Source organism: Rhinolophus sinicus, chromosome 5, assembly GCF_057876585.1.
Source record: "Rhinolophus sinicus isolate RSI-liver-muscle chromosome 5, RSI-T2T, whole genome shotgun sequence".
Lineage (NCBI taxonomy): Eukaryota > Metazoa > Chordata > Mammalia > Chiroptera > Rhinolophidae > Rhinolophus > Rhinolophus sinicus.
The window spans coordinates 17659940-17672900 of record NC_142505.1 but is presented as its reverse complement, the minus strand read 5'-3'; the positions used below and the strand labels follow the sequence as shown (position 1 = coordinate 17672900).

Sequence of the window (12961 nt, the reverse complement as noted above, 5' to 3'; positions counted from 1 at the left end):
GGAGTCAAGCTCATCTTATATTTCAGTTCACCCTTTTGTAAATGAGGAATAGCCAGAAAACCTACTAGAGTTTTCACCCTAATATATTTTTATTTGGATACACTGGCTCTAGTCTAAGTATATTGGCTATATGATTTTATGGCTTAAAATTTTGTTTTAAATAGCAATATTATATTGAGTCTGACATTTGAGACTCTGTCCACACTATCAAACCTAAATATTGGATTAAACAATGTTAGTGATAAATTGAGTGATATAGACAACTAACTTGCATCATTTAGATGAAATAAAATGGATTCAATGTTTGGAGTGAGGTACATCGGGTAATGGGTCCAAAATCAGACCAATCTGAGTTCAAATCTAGACTCTGCCACGTACTTTGTGACCTTGGCATTAAATTCTGGGGCCTGAATTTCTTCAACTCTAATAATTAGATTTAGGAGTATACAAAATCTGACATCAGTAAGGACTCAATGAATGTTAGCAAAATGTTTATCGTTATTTGAGATAAATTTATAAGGTGTTTCGTAGAGTAGTATTTCTCAGTGTTTAAATGGTTTAAATGTACACATGAATTCCAGGGGAACCTTGTTAAAATGCTGATTCTAATTTAGTAGGACTGGGGGTGGGGCCTGAGAGCTTGCATCTCTGAAAGCTTCCAGGTGGGTTTTCATACTGCTGGACCACAAACCAAGATTATACAGTACAAAGAACACAGGTTTTTGGATTTATCTACCTATGAACTAAAAAAATCCTGGTTCCAAACTTGTTAGCAACATGACCTTGACAGGGTCAAGCTACCTCACCTCTAAGATGAAGAATAATAAAATGTATTTCTAATTGAATCAATTTTTGTGAAACAAAAAATAGTGTATTCAAACAGTAGCTGACATATTATAGGTGCTTCACAAATCTAAGTTCAGTTTTTCTAAAAGAAATGATTTACTGGTTCATCCAGTATGGAGACTGTAATAGTTTCCCTTCCTGAAAAAGACAAAAATTCCAATTTTCTTTGAAAACTTCTTAGAATTCTATCATTATGAAATCAATTTCAACATTGATTTAAAAGTTTATCATTGCATGGCAAGCAAATCAATTCATACCAGATGTTGTGGGAATAGATTGGGAAATGCCCAAGGCAAGTTGTGGGGCCTAAGTCAGAGGGGGTAGAATTTCAGCAAGTGTAAATAACTGAGAAGAGAAACTAGCTCATAAAGCATTTTATTTTACTAGTATTATTTTTGCCTATTTTAGTATGGGAAATTTCAAACATACATCATAGTCGAGAGAAGGTATAACGACCCGCACATACCCATCACTCCACTTCAGCAGTTAACAGCACATGGCCAATCTTATTTCAGTTTGATTCTCATCCTCTGCCTCCATCTCTGAATTATTTTAAAGCAAATCCAAGACATGGTATTATCTCATCCATAAGTATTGCAATACGTATCTTTAAAAAAAATAAGGACTGTTTTTCTTAAAAAAACATAACTACAATACCATCATACTAATCATTTCAAAGAAAAATGCAACTACTGGATTTATAGTATATATTTAAATTATCATCAATTTTTACTACAAGTAACGAGATATATATGTAAAGCCCAATACTTAAAAACAAAGTAAATACACTTGTGTGAAACATTGCTGTTGTCCAAGAGGGCAGAACAATCATTGTCCTACCTACAGGACTGACATGCTCAGCATCCCTGCTCCAGCTGGTTCCTAACTGGTCTGCCAAGTCAGGGTGTCGATTTCCTCTCCGCATTGTCCTCTGTATTCTGAGCCTTCCCTGCTTGATTCTCTCCAGATGACAGAAGGAGACTGCTTTTAACTTTTGCCAGGAGAGAGCAACTCCTGGCAAACTGATCTGAGTTCTAAGCTCTCACAAAGAGCTTAGAGTTCTAGAATCTCAGAAAACCTTCGAGCTGGAAGGGATTTCAGAGTTCAGCCACTAGAAATGAAAACTGAGGGGTAGAAGTGTTAAGTGACTTGCCCTGTCTCATGATTACCTAAAAACCTCTCACAGTAAAGGTAAACTATTGCACATCTAATCTGACCTTTCTATCATCATAAAATTCCAATCAAGGAGTTTTGTGTCTTATTTTACTACATTTTGTTAGTTTCTCTAACTTCCTGCTCAGGGATAAAAAAAAAATTTTTTTGTCTTGGATATATCAAAATAGGTTTAGAGCAAAAAAGTTATTAAAAAATATGAAAAGCTTTTCAATGTTATTGAAATCCTTTTTGAACCCATATAAAAATCTCCATTTTGATTACTAATTATAAAATATTTCAAATATATAAATACAAAAATGTAATAATACCAATACTTATTGATACATTAATATACATTAACAATATAATATAAACATTATATAAAAGTAATGTATTATCACCATAGAAAGTCTTTCCCTTTGAGAATTTTTTAAAGAAAGCCCACTCTCCATCCTTTTCTAATCCTTTTTCCCTTAGAGGTAGTCTTTATCTTAAAAACAGGTGAATTTCATTCTATGCAAATATATATTCGTACATTCAATTGTTTTGTATGTTTATATAAATTGTACATTATGTGTACATTTTCAAATTGCTATTTTTACTCAATATTATATTTTAAGATTGAGACATATAGCATTATAAATGGATCTTGGATCATTCATATTAATTGCTATTTAGTATTCTATTGTATGAAAAAACCACAGTTTATTTCATCTACTCTTCTTCAGAGGAACAGTTAGATTTTTCTATTGGATATCATCTGTTAGACATCACTAGGTATCCTGTAGTTTTTGCAAATAAGCTAAATGGAAACTTTGTAAATATATATTGATTCATTTATTATTTATTATTATTCCTTAATATAATAATAAGGTTATGTAACTGTTGGTGTATTGGCATGCGATTAATGTTTGTATATCAATCCTATATCCACCAATATTGCTGAACTATTTTATTAATTTCAACAACTTACCTATAAGTAGATTTTCTTGTGAGGGAATGGTAATCAGGTTATCTTCACTCACCATTTTCCTTAATATTTCTTACTGTAACAACATAGAGAAATTTGGATTTATCAGAGTTCTAGGAGGACGGGTGGCTGAAAGCTAGAGAAACAAATGGCTTGTTCCTCTTGAAAGCAGCAGCCAGAGCTGGGGGGTTACCCACCAAAACCTCTGTGTATAGAAAGTAAGGATTTTTGAAAGAGATGTGACCTGAAGAACTGGTTGGGGCGTTATGTGATGGCGGATGGCTACATAATCGGCGATGTGATCCCCTCCTCTGTGTCTTAACGTGTGTTTAGTAAACATGGAAAATAGTCACATGCATGGTCTCATTAATATTTTGGCAGGAGCCACTAGGGAGGTGGAGCTTTGTATCAGGACACGATGCAGGGACAATAGAACTGAAACTGCCATGTAACCACTGGGACCAGGATCCAAACAGCATGAGGAAGCAGAGTCTGCAGTCCCGGTGAGGCACTGGAGCTGCCCAGCCTCAGGAAGGAGAAGGTAAGCCGGGTATTTTAAACCTGTAAGGGTAAGAGAGCCCCTAAGTGATATTTGGGTTTTCATTGACAGCCATCTGATTAGCTTGTTCCCCACGTGGAGTACACACTGTCAAGACAGGATTGACTTACTTTTTCCCCAAAATTTCTCTTTTCAAGTTTTGAGTTAGCTAATTCTTTGGCTTTCCTTGAAATTAGAGTGTTTGTGATCTGAGGGGCATAAAAAAAAATACCACCTTCAAATGATCTCCTCAGTGGCTTGTCATAGGGCAAAATTCCATCGTTAGCTTCATTTCCTCAGGGCCCTCTCTACAGATAACAAATTATGGCCTTATGTTAACTGAGGAAATAATCAACTAATATGGGATAACAAATTAATGTTAATATAGATTAGTTTATCCATGAAACCCATTGCTATCAAAAAGAACGCAATAGGGGAAGAAGAGCTTGGACTCTAGGTTCAAACTACCTAGCTTGAATTCTCACTCTACCTACTAACTCTGTGGGATTTGGGACCACCACTTTACTTCTGTGTGCCTCAATTTCTTCATCTACAAGATGGAGGTATGAATAATAGTACCTACCCCATAGGGTGGCTTTGAAGGTTAAATGAGTTAACCTTTGTCAGGCACTTGGAACAATGCCCACCACATAGAAAGTGCTATTTATTATCAGCCATAATTATTATCATTAAAGGGAAAGCAACACACTGAAGAAATGGCCCCAAGGACCGCTCATTTTGAGGCAATAATGGGATGAGGAAAATCTACCTATAAGTACATGAATGAAATCAAACAATTATGGCAACGGTGGGAAGGAACATTAAGAGTAAGAACATGGGCTTTAAAGAAGAGGTGCCAAATAGAAATATTTTATCTTTTGAAGTTTTACATAGAACAGTGTCTAGATGCTTGGTGCTGGTGCTTGGGGAATTAGAAAAGTTCTTCATCATACATGCTTCCACAGTGGTCAGCTTTTGCTACAAGAATGCTGCATAAAAAGGTACTCCAAAACTCAGTGGCATATAACAGTAAGCATATATTAATTGCTGTGAGTTTGTAGGTCATCTGAAATTGGTTCCAGACTGTGGGTCTGTTCCATAGGCCTCATTCTGTGGTCTAGGCTGAGGACTAGTGGCTACCTGGGCCAAGTTCTTCTACTGGTGGAAATCAGAAGCTTCCAGAGGCCTGAGTATAGAACTGACGTGCTGCCAGCTCTGCCCATATCCCATTGGCTAAAACAAGCCACATGGCCAAGCACAACATCGTGGGATGGGGAAGTACTATTTTCCCAAAGAGGTAGACCAGGGAAGGGGGTTAATATATATTGGACATAAATCTTGCTTTTCACACTTTCTGTCCAAGATTTTATAATTTTGATTATGTCTCTTCTCAGCCTTTATACTGAATAATTCCAATCTCTTTCTTCTCTCCTGATAAAGAAGTCACTCCCATCCTGCTCTGCTTTCCCCTCCTCTCTCTTCACTTTGTTAGTTGCGACCCATTTTGTTGGCTTTCTTGATTATATGTACATATTGAACTGCTGGATTTCAGAGTAAAGTTGGAAATAGATTCCAATAGCCTTTTCTGGAATTCAGATGAATAAACTAAGTGGAAGGAAACTAGCATTTTTGGAATCAACTACCTGCTAGTCACCAAGCTAGATATTCTTCATACCATGGTAGGTATTCTTTATACACTGTCCCTTTCAATCTTCACAGATCAAATGGCTCTAGGGACTAGGCAAGCAAATGAATAAAGTGAGTGGGCTATAATTTTATTACTTCAGATATAACAACATTTCACAGCAGAACTGTTTATTTTATTCACAATCAGAATGAACCACTATTGAAATTTAAGCCCCATTTTTCAGTTAATAAGTTTTTCAGCAGGCATTTTTGCTCTGTACCCATCATAATTCTTCCTATGGGCCACTTTAGAATAGAATGTTACATTCTCTTCTTTTTACACAGACACATTGTGCACATAAAACATTTAGAAATATTCTCTTCCACAAAGAACACTGCTCTCATAATTTTCTTTAAATACATACCCCTCATGATCTATATTTAATGTTCTCATTTTTGTTAGAGACATGCATGCAGAGATCATTCACTTTCCTCTTGATTATAAAAAAACTACTACGTGAGAGTGACGCCAAGTGGTAACTGACATTTAGCTGTATTGACAGGGTGTACTAGAGGAAATGGTGCAGACTGTGATAAAATAGAGAGTTAATGTGCATCCAAGATGGGGAACCAAATAGGAAAGCTCTAGACAAACTTTGCCATTTAGGAATTTAAGCCCAGCATTGCTAGATCTTCCTTTCCTTAAGACAAGTAAGAAATCCAGATTTTCATGTAAAATTTCCCAATTCTTAATGTCACCAACTGTATTAGTCTGGATAGACTAGGCTATGCTGTAGCAACAAATAAACCCCAAAATATCATTGGTTTAGCACATCGTACAAAGTCATATGCAGGTCAGCAGGGTTCTCCTCCATGTGGGGACTCAGGGAACCAGGATCCTTTTATTTTGTGATACTGTCACCACACATAGGGTTTCCACAGTCACCAACGCAGGGTAAAAATTCATCGAGCTGTATATTTAAGATTAATATACATTATACACTTTAATATATGCCTATTAATCTCAATAAAAAGGTCAAGAATATGCTTGTCAAAAATAAAATTCAAATGTTTCTACACTAATTCTACTTTTTATTTTTAGTAAGATACAGCTAACATAATATCTTTTATTCCCTTGCATAAATAATATCCACCAACAAAGTGATGGAAAATAAAGTTTTAGCATCCACACACCACACATTTGTGCAGGTTGGGGGTATTAAAATTGCCACCAGCATAAATGTGACTCCTCATTCTGTTCATCTGGAGAGACCAAGGCAGTAAGGAATCTGGAAGTTTTTCAGAGGCTGAGGTGGAGATGGGAGGACACCTGACCATCACAATGAAACTTTTATTTCCAAGTGACCTGGGTGAACATCATCCAAGTGATCCACCTCATTTGAGCATGAAAATGTAAGGAATTTTGCCTGTTCCCAACTAATACAAAGATCTACATTGATTGAAATGAATGCATTTGATTAAAAAACAAAAGAACAAAAATATTAAATAGTGCAACCAATTGTGTCTGATGTTCTGTACATGGAGCATAATATCTGGAATGACAGAGATATGAATCTACTGACCTCTAAGTCATTCTCGGTCCTTGCCTCTCGGTAGAGAGCTCGAGCCAATGTGTGCATCTCTTCCCAGCTCCATGTTCAGTGACATCGTATAGGTAGCTTGAAATTGGCGATGGTGGGAGTATTGCACAATGGATATCAGCAAATGCCAAAAATCAGTGTGTTGTATTTAGAAAGCCAGCTTAGCAGCGTATCACTGTCTACCTGTCTCTCATGGTGGGGACATCTTGCCATACTGAATATGCTTCTAGTATATAAAAGTATGCGTTTTTTTCATACAACATGAAGCCTAATTTCAAGTCAACTACTTGATCTTGTGTTCAGTTGAAGAAACAGCTGGCTGTTCCTACATTGAAGGGAAGCTGGCTTAGAAAACTGGTTTTGTGTCTATAGCTCCGTAGAGTAACATGTATGTCTAACACTACATAGTCATTGATTTCAGGCTTTTTCCAAAGGTTAATTCAAGATAGTTCAATGGTAACTATGATTTAAGACCATAGCTGCTGTGCAAGCTGCGGCTTCTCACTGCACTAATTGCTGTACTAATATGCAGGTCCCAGAACAGCCAGTGATTCATTTTGATGTTAATCAGTGGAAGTCTAGGCCAGATTTAACTAGCAACCAGCATTGCATCTTGATTCACTAATCCAAGAATATTTCTTTGCTTTGGTCAAAGCATTGTTGTGATAATATGATCTGCTCAGAATTTACTGAGAATCTTGGTGATATTTTAGGAGGAATAATCGCTTTCCTGGAGATAAGGGTTTTGGGGTGCAGTCTAGAACTTGTATCTAACTAACTCTAAAATCTTGGATAAATTGTTTCACTTCTCTGGGTTTTAAAGTCTTCATCTGAGGGATGAGAGGGAGTAATAGTGGATAATCTCATGTCCCTTCCAACTCTGGAAGGAATATTTATTGAGCCCATATTAAATGGGAAATGGTTAAGAAATGCCTTTCCCCTATCAGTATACAATGCCCTCCACTCTGCACTTTCTCCTCAGCTAGGTGCATCCCATGTTCTCACTAGTTTTCTGCAATTATGCAGTCTCCTGTACTGTAATGGTAGGCTTGTTCAGAAGCTCAAAATCTTCTTAGAAAGGGGTGGGCTGCAGATGGTTACAGCTAATGGAGAATCTGCTTCATTTTAAACAAGCATTGAGAAGGTCTGGTGCTTCCTGTGGAGGCGCTGGCCTGGTTTGGTACTCTAGTGACATCTGCATAATCTTCACTCAAAAAACTCTGTGTGACTTGAATTATAATCAACTGTGGCATCAGTGGCTTCTTCCACAAAGCTGGGGTTTCTTGACTGCATATTAATAGATAATTCAAAAGCCTGTGTGTTTTCCAAACACTTGTCAGTGGTCAACTCTAGGTCAGTGGTTGACACTGGTAGGTCATTGGTTAACTCTAGATCAGCGGTGGACACTAGTAAGTCGGTGGTAGACTCTAGATCAGTGATCAAGTCTAGATCAGTGATCAGTTCCAGGGGCAGTTTGGGAAAATCACAGACCGGAAGAACACGGCAGAGAGGCTCCGGGCTTTCCTGAGCCTGGTGCCAGTGGAAAGGGGAGGCGGCTCACAAAGGTAAGCAGGAAGATAGACAGGCCCTGACTCTAATCCAGACTTCTACTCCTCTCTTCATCTTTTCTACTCTGCACCCCTTTCTTTCCCTCCCTGTATACATCCTCAAATGTCCTGTTACGTTACCTTGAAAGCCCATCGCAGAACAATGATTTACTTTGCCAAGTCGAAGAGAGAACCAAGTCATTGCATAATCTCCTCCAGCATTCAGAGTTCCTGAGCAGCTGCTCTGGAGGTGGATGAAAATAACCCACTTCAGTTTCTATAGCCCTTCAGGGATGAGAATGTTATTTTTAGGGCACAATAATTTAAAAGCTCATGCCTGCCTAGGGGGAAATGCCTTCATAGCTTTAGGGAAATTAAGTGTGTTCTCTCTTTTGTTTTGCTGCCAGTGTCCAAAATGAGTTCTTTCTTTGTAGTAACAGGAAACAATTCACTCCTTACTGATATGAAGGGTTTTTAACTGATGTTAAACATATCCAACTTAGAGAGTTTCAAACCCAACCAAAAAGTCCTAACCACTGGACTTTTAGGGCACCTTCATGCTTTTTGGCCTGGGCGGATGAACTTAATATCCCTAATACCACCTAGGTTTAGGGGGGATAAAGGTGATGCTTTTGTTCTAAATGGCCCTAGAACATTGTCAGGTACACAAGGAGCGAGGTTCTATTAGTTTGGATTCCCCAAAAAACAGACCTAAGGCAAGGATTTTGGTGCAAGTAGTTTATTCAGGACCACAGTGAGGGAATGGCTAAGGGAGAAGGAAGGGTGGAGAGCCAGTAAAGCAGATGTTAATTAGCAGTTGGGCCTTAATCCTGCTGAGGACTCTGCTGTAACATGCCTCAAAACTGTCCCACTGAGAGACGAGAGAGTTGAGGTATTCATATACCAGTTCCCATCCCTCAGTGATTGAAGGTTGCTCCTGGGACATTAACTATCTGACACTTCTGGCCTGACCTCGAGGGGCCTGAACAACCCTAGATCAGAGAAAGTCCTCAAACAGAGAGACAAAGGAAGACTCCAGGCAGGCAAAAGACATATGGGTGGGGCCCTGACAGCAGCTGCTACAAGAGTCAAACTCAGATTCAGAAACAAGCCATGTGTTCCTCGTGTAAAATATAGAGGATGTGTTTTGGAAAGGCTATTTTTGCCTTGCAAGATCTGTTTGCCTGTAAGTAAGGTAGCAAAAAAAATCCAGCTGTAGCCATGGCTTTGGAGCAAAAGCAAATTGGAATTGAAGCCTTCACCATCCGCAATTCCCATCCCCCTTCTCCAACTATACTCAGAGTAAATGAGGTCACCCTCTCCCTGTAGAGTCAGCACAAGTCTGGGCAGAAGATGACGCCACTGACACTCAGCAGAAAACGGAGGCAGCAGTACTTGGCAAGAAACAGGAAAGAACAGGGCTCAGACTGCATCATCTCCATGTAGCTCACGCAGGACAATGCTGATTACCGGTGATGGCCATGACAGATAAATCCAATGAGGATAAGATGTCCAGCCTAGTGCCTGGTACCCACATTAGAGCTCTCGCAGATAAGGAAGGAGGCCCAACTATGTACTGTTCCTATCCTTCTCTTGAAGAGAGAGAACACTTTCATTTTCTTTTTTTGTTTATAAAAATAATGCATACTTCTAGTAACTGTAGAAAGCTTAGAAAATACACAAATAAAAGGTAGAGAAGGAAAAATCAACTATAGTTCCATTTTCTGATCTTTTGTAAATATATAAACAAAATAGACAAATTTACAAGTATATATTAGAAATAAAATTCAGATCTTTTATAATACAGAGGGTGCCAAAAAAAATGTATTCACATTTTAAGAAAGGAAAAAACTATTAAAATTGTAATAGTAATCGCTTCTCGGCTTTTTGGCTAAGATCAAGTGTAAAATTGTAATAGTATATACCAATAACAAAAGACAAATACAGTCATGTGTACATATTTTTTTGGTACCCCCGGTATTCTGTAGGTCATTGACAGTTCTCCAAAATGTCCCTGTCGTCTGAATCGTGTTCCATCACCTGGATGTACCATAAACCATTTGGCCATTCTTCTATGAATTTGTGATGAACACTTTTGTGCGTACCACTTGACCTCTGAGAATTTTGTCAAGATGTACTCTCAGGTGTGGGATGACAGAAGCCAAACGTCTGGGGACAGAGTCAAGGGGCTGCCTCCTACCAGCGCTCCCTGGTAGAAATCTGTGACACACAGAGGGAACTCTCCTTGGCTGTGAAGTTGCAGCCAGGCCTGCCAACATAAAGGATCAGAGTCCTTAGGCTTGCTGGAACCCGAGATGATTTCCTCCCACACCCTCTTGGTTGTTTTTCAGATAAGCAAACTGAGTCTCAAAGAGGTTAAGTCACTTGCAATTTTTGGCAGCTATTTACCACTCCTCTTGGCACACACGTAAACAAGCCCTTGACAAGCCTCTCTAAGAGCAGCACAGACGGGCCAGACTTGGTCAGGCCATCAGACTCCAGACTTAGATTGTTTTTAGAAATTAAATTACATCATGACACAGAAGATGGAATGACCAGATGATGGTTCCCCAGCCAGAAGGGAGGTGAGAGCTAAAATACCTCCCTTCCTACATGTGGAAGAGTCACAGGTTTGGTGAAGTGCCTAGGAGCAAAAAGAAACCAGAAGGAACATAGCCCATTGGGTCAGACTGAGTCAATGAAGACCACACTGGGAAAGGCAAAATGCTTTTGTGACGGCAGCTAGTTCTTTCCTTGTTTGTTGAATGGAGACTTGGACTCCAGGTATGATGGGTATTGGACATTGTCACTTCCACGATGAGGCCCCTCCCCAAGGACTGTTTGAGGCTCCCTTGAACTGAAGAGATTTGTGAGTAAGTGACCTTTAACCCAATGAGTATCCTCCTCCTACAATCTCTGCTAATCTTTTTAGGTGTTAATATTTAGCATTACTTTGTACTACCCAGGTGCCAGTAAATGCAACTGGCCAGACTAATCAGCAAAACCTTTTCAAATACTGTGTTTCCCCGAAAATAAGACCTAACCGGAAAATAAGCCCTACCATAATTTTTCAGGATGACATCTGAACATAAGCAAAATGCATCTTTTGGAGCAAAAATTAATATAAGACCCCGTCTTATTTTTGGGAAACATGGTACTTCCCTTGCGTCTTCCCCCTGCTGGTTTGGTGGAGATTTCAGTTCTGGCAAGGAGTCAGAAGTGGCACCCTCTTTTCAGTAAAAGGAACCTTTTAAAAGTTAAATATTTGACACAGGGCACAGAAACAGTTTCTCAGAGTTGCACTCTGCCACAGGATAAATTGCACTTTATTAAAGGCCTATAATAGATGTACCAGTGAGGAAGGTGGTCAGTCTTCTCAAACTTCAGAGGACAGATTCTAGCTCAGTAGGTCTGGGGTGGGGCCTGGGTGTCTGCGGGTTTAAGATGCCTCCAGGAGATGCTGCTGATTTGGAGACCACACTTAGCAAGGAAATGCTAAGTAGCAAGGAAGGTGGGGACAGGCTGCAGACATCTCTCTTCCTGCAGCTCTAAGGGGCAGCAAACGACTCAGTTGTTCTAAGCTTTTCCTTGCAGCCGAGAGTCAGCTTTGGCGTCAGTTGGAGCCGTGTCCTAATCTTTGCTCTCCACCCACTGGGTGGTCTTGGGCATGTCATTTAACTTCTCTGAGGCTGTTTCCTTTGTAAAAAAGTGAGTGGGGATAATACCTGCCTCACTGAATTGACCAGGAGATGTCATGACACAGCGTGTGTAATGGCCCAGCAGAGTGCCTGGCACATTTAGGTCCTCAATCAATGGTGCCATGTCTTGCTATTGCAAAGATAGAATCGACAGACCTAAAGAAGCGCCTGTTGTCTTCCGCTTTTCCATATTCAAAGTGAGGACATGGCTTTGTTTTCGCAGATCAAAAGTTAATAAACGCTGTGTTAGTGGGTGTGCACCCCGTGTTCAGACAGTTTCTCTGCTTTCGTGGGTACATTTGAGGCACCCTAGGGCAACATGAGGTAATGCTTTGGCATCGTGGAGAGGCCTTTTGCTCATTCTCTGTCACACCCTCGGATGTTAAGGTGTCTTTCATAGGCCATTTTTCTATTATTAAATTCATGTGACACCTTTCTCACAGATCCTTCTTAAATGATAGAAAATGAAAACATTTCAGTTTTTATGGGTTCACATCCATTTTTCTTCTCATACACACACAGAAGTATTTTCTTTGTGTCCACGTGCCCCATTGCTAAGCCTCTGGCTTTCCCAGACTTCCTAATATAGTGGCAATACCTGCAAATCCTTTAAAGGGCTTATTCTGTTTGCTGGACCTTTCACCATTACTTCAAAATAACTACAGGCTGCTCTGCTGACAAGCAGGAGATAGAACCCCCCAACCTTTTTTCTCTGGGTTTCTGCCTGTTTTAACGGCTACATTTTATACTCACATGTTGCCTAACTGATGACTCAACAGAAGCCACCACCAGCAAAACGAGTTGTTTTGTGCCTGAGAACACCCTTCTGCTGGCCTGGTTTTCTATGGTGATGGCAACAGCCTGATTTCTGGTGGTGAAATGTCTGGCTTTCTCTCTCAAGATGCTTGGAAAGGATTGTAGCAACAGCGTGTATAGTTTAATTCATTAACTTAATATCCCCAAATTGATTTCTCCTTACT

The 12961-nt window shown here is 39.4% G+C and overlaps 1 long non-coding RNA gene across 2 annotated transcripts in view; it reads left to right on the top strand.

The window, feature by feature from the left end:
- The window catches only part of LOC141567182 (uncharacterized), a 51605-nt gene that overhangs the window by 7513 nt on the left and 31131 nt on the right, over window positions 1-12961 (top strand). For both annotated transcript variants that reach the window (XR_012489626.2, XR_016021280.1), the window contains exon 2: window positions 3353-3512. This is a non-coding gene — a long non-coding RNA (uncharacterized LOC141567182). The remainder of the gene's footprint in view (window positions 1-3352; window positions 3513-12961) is intronic.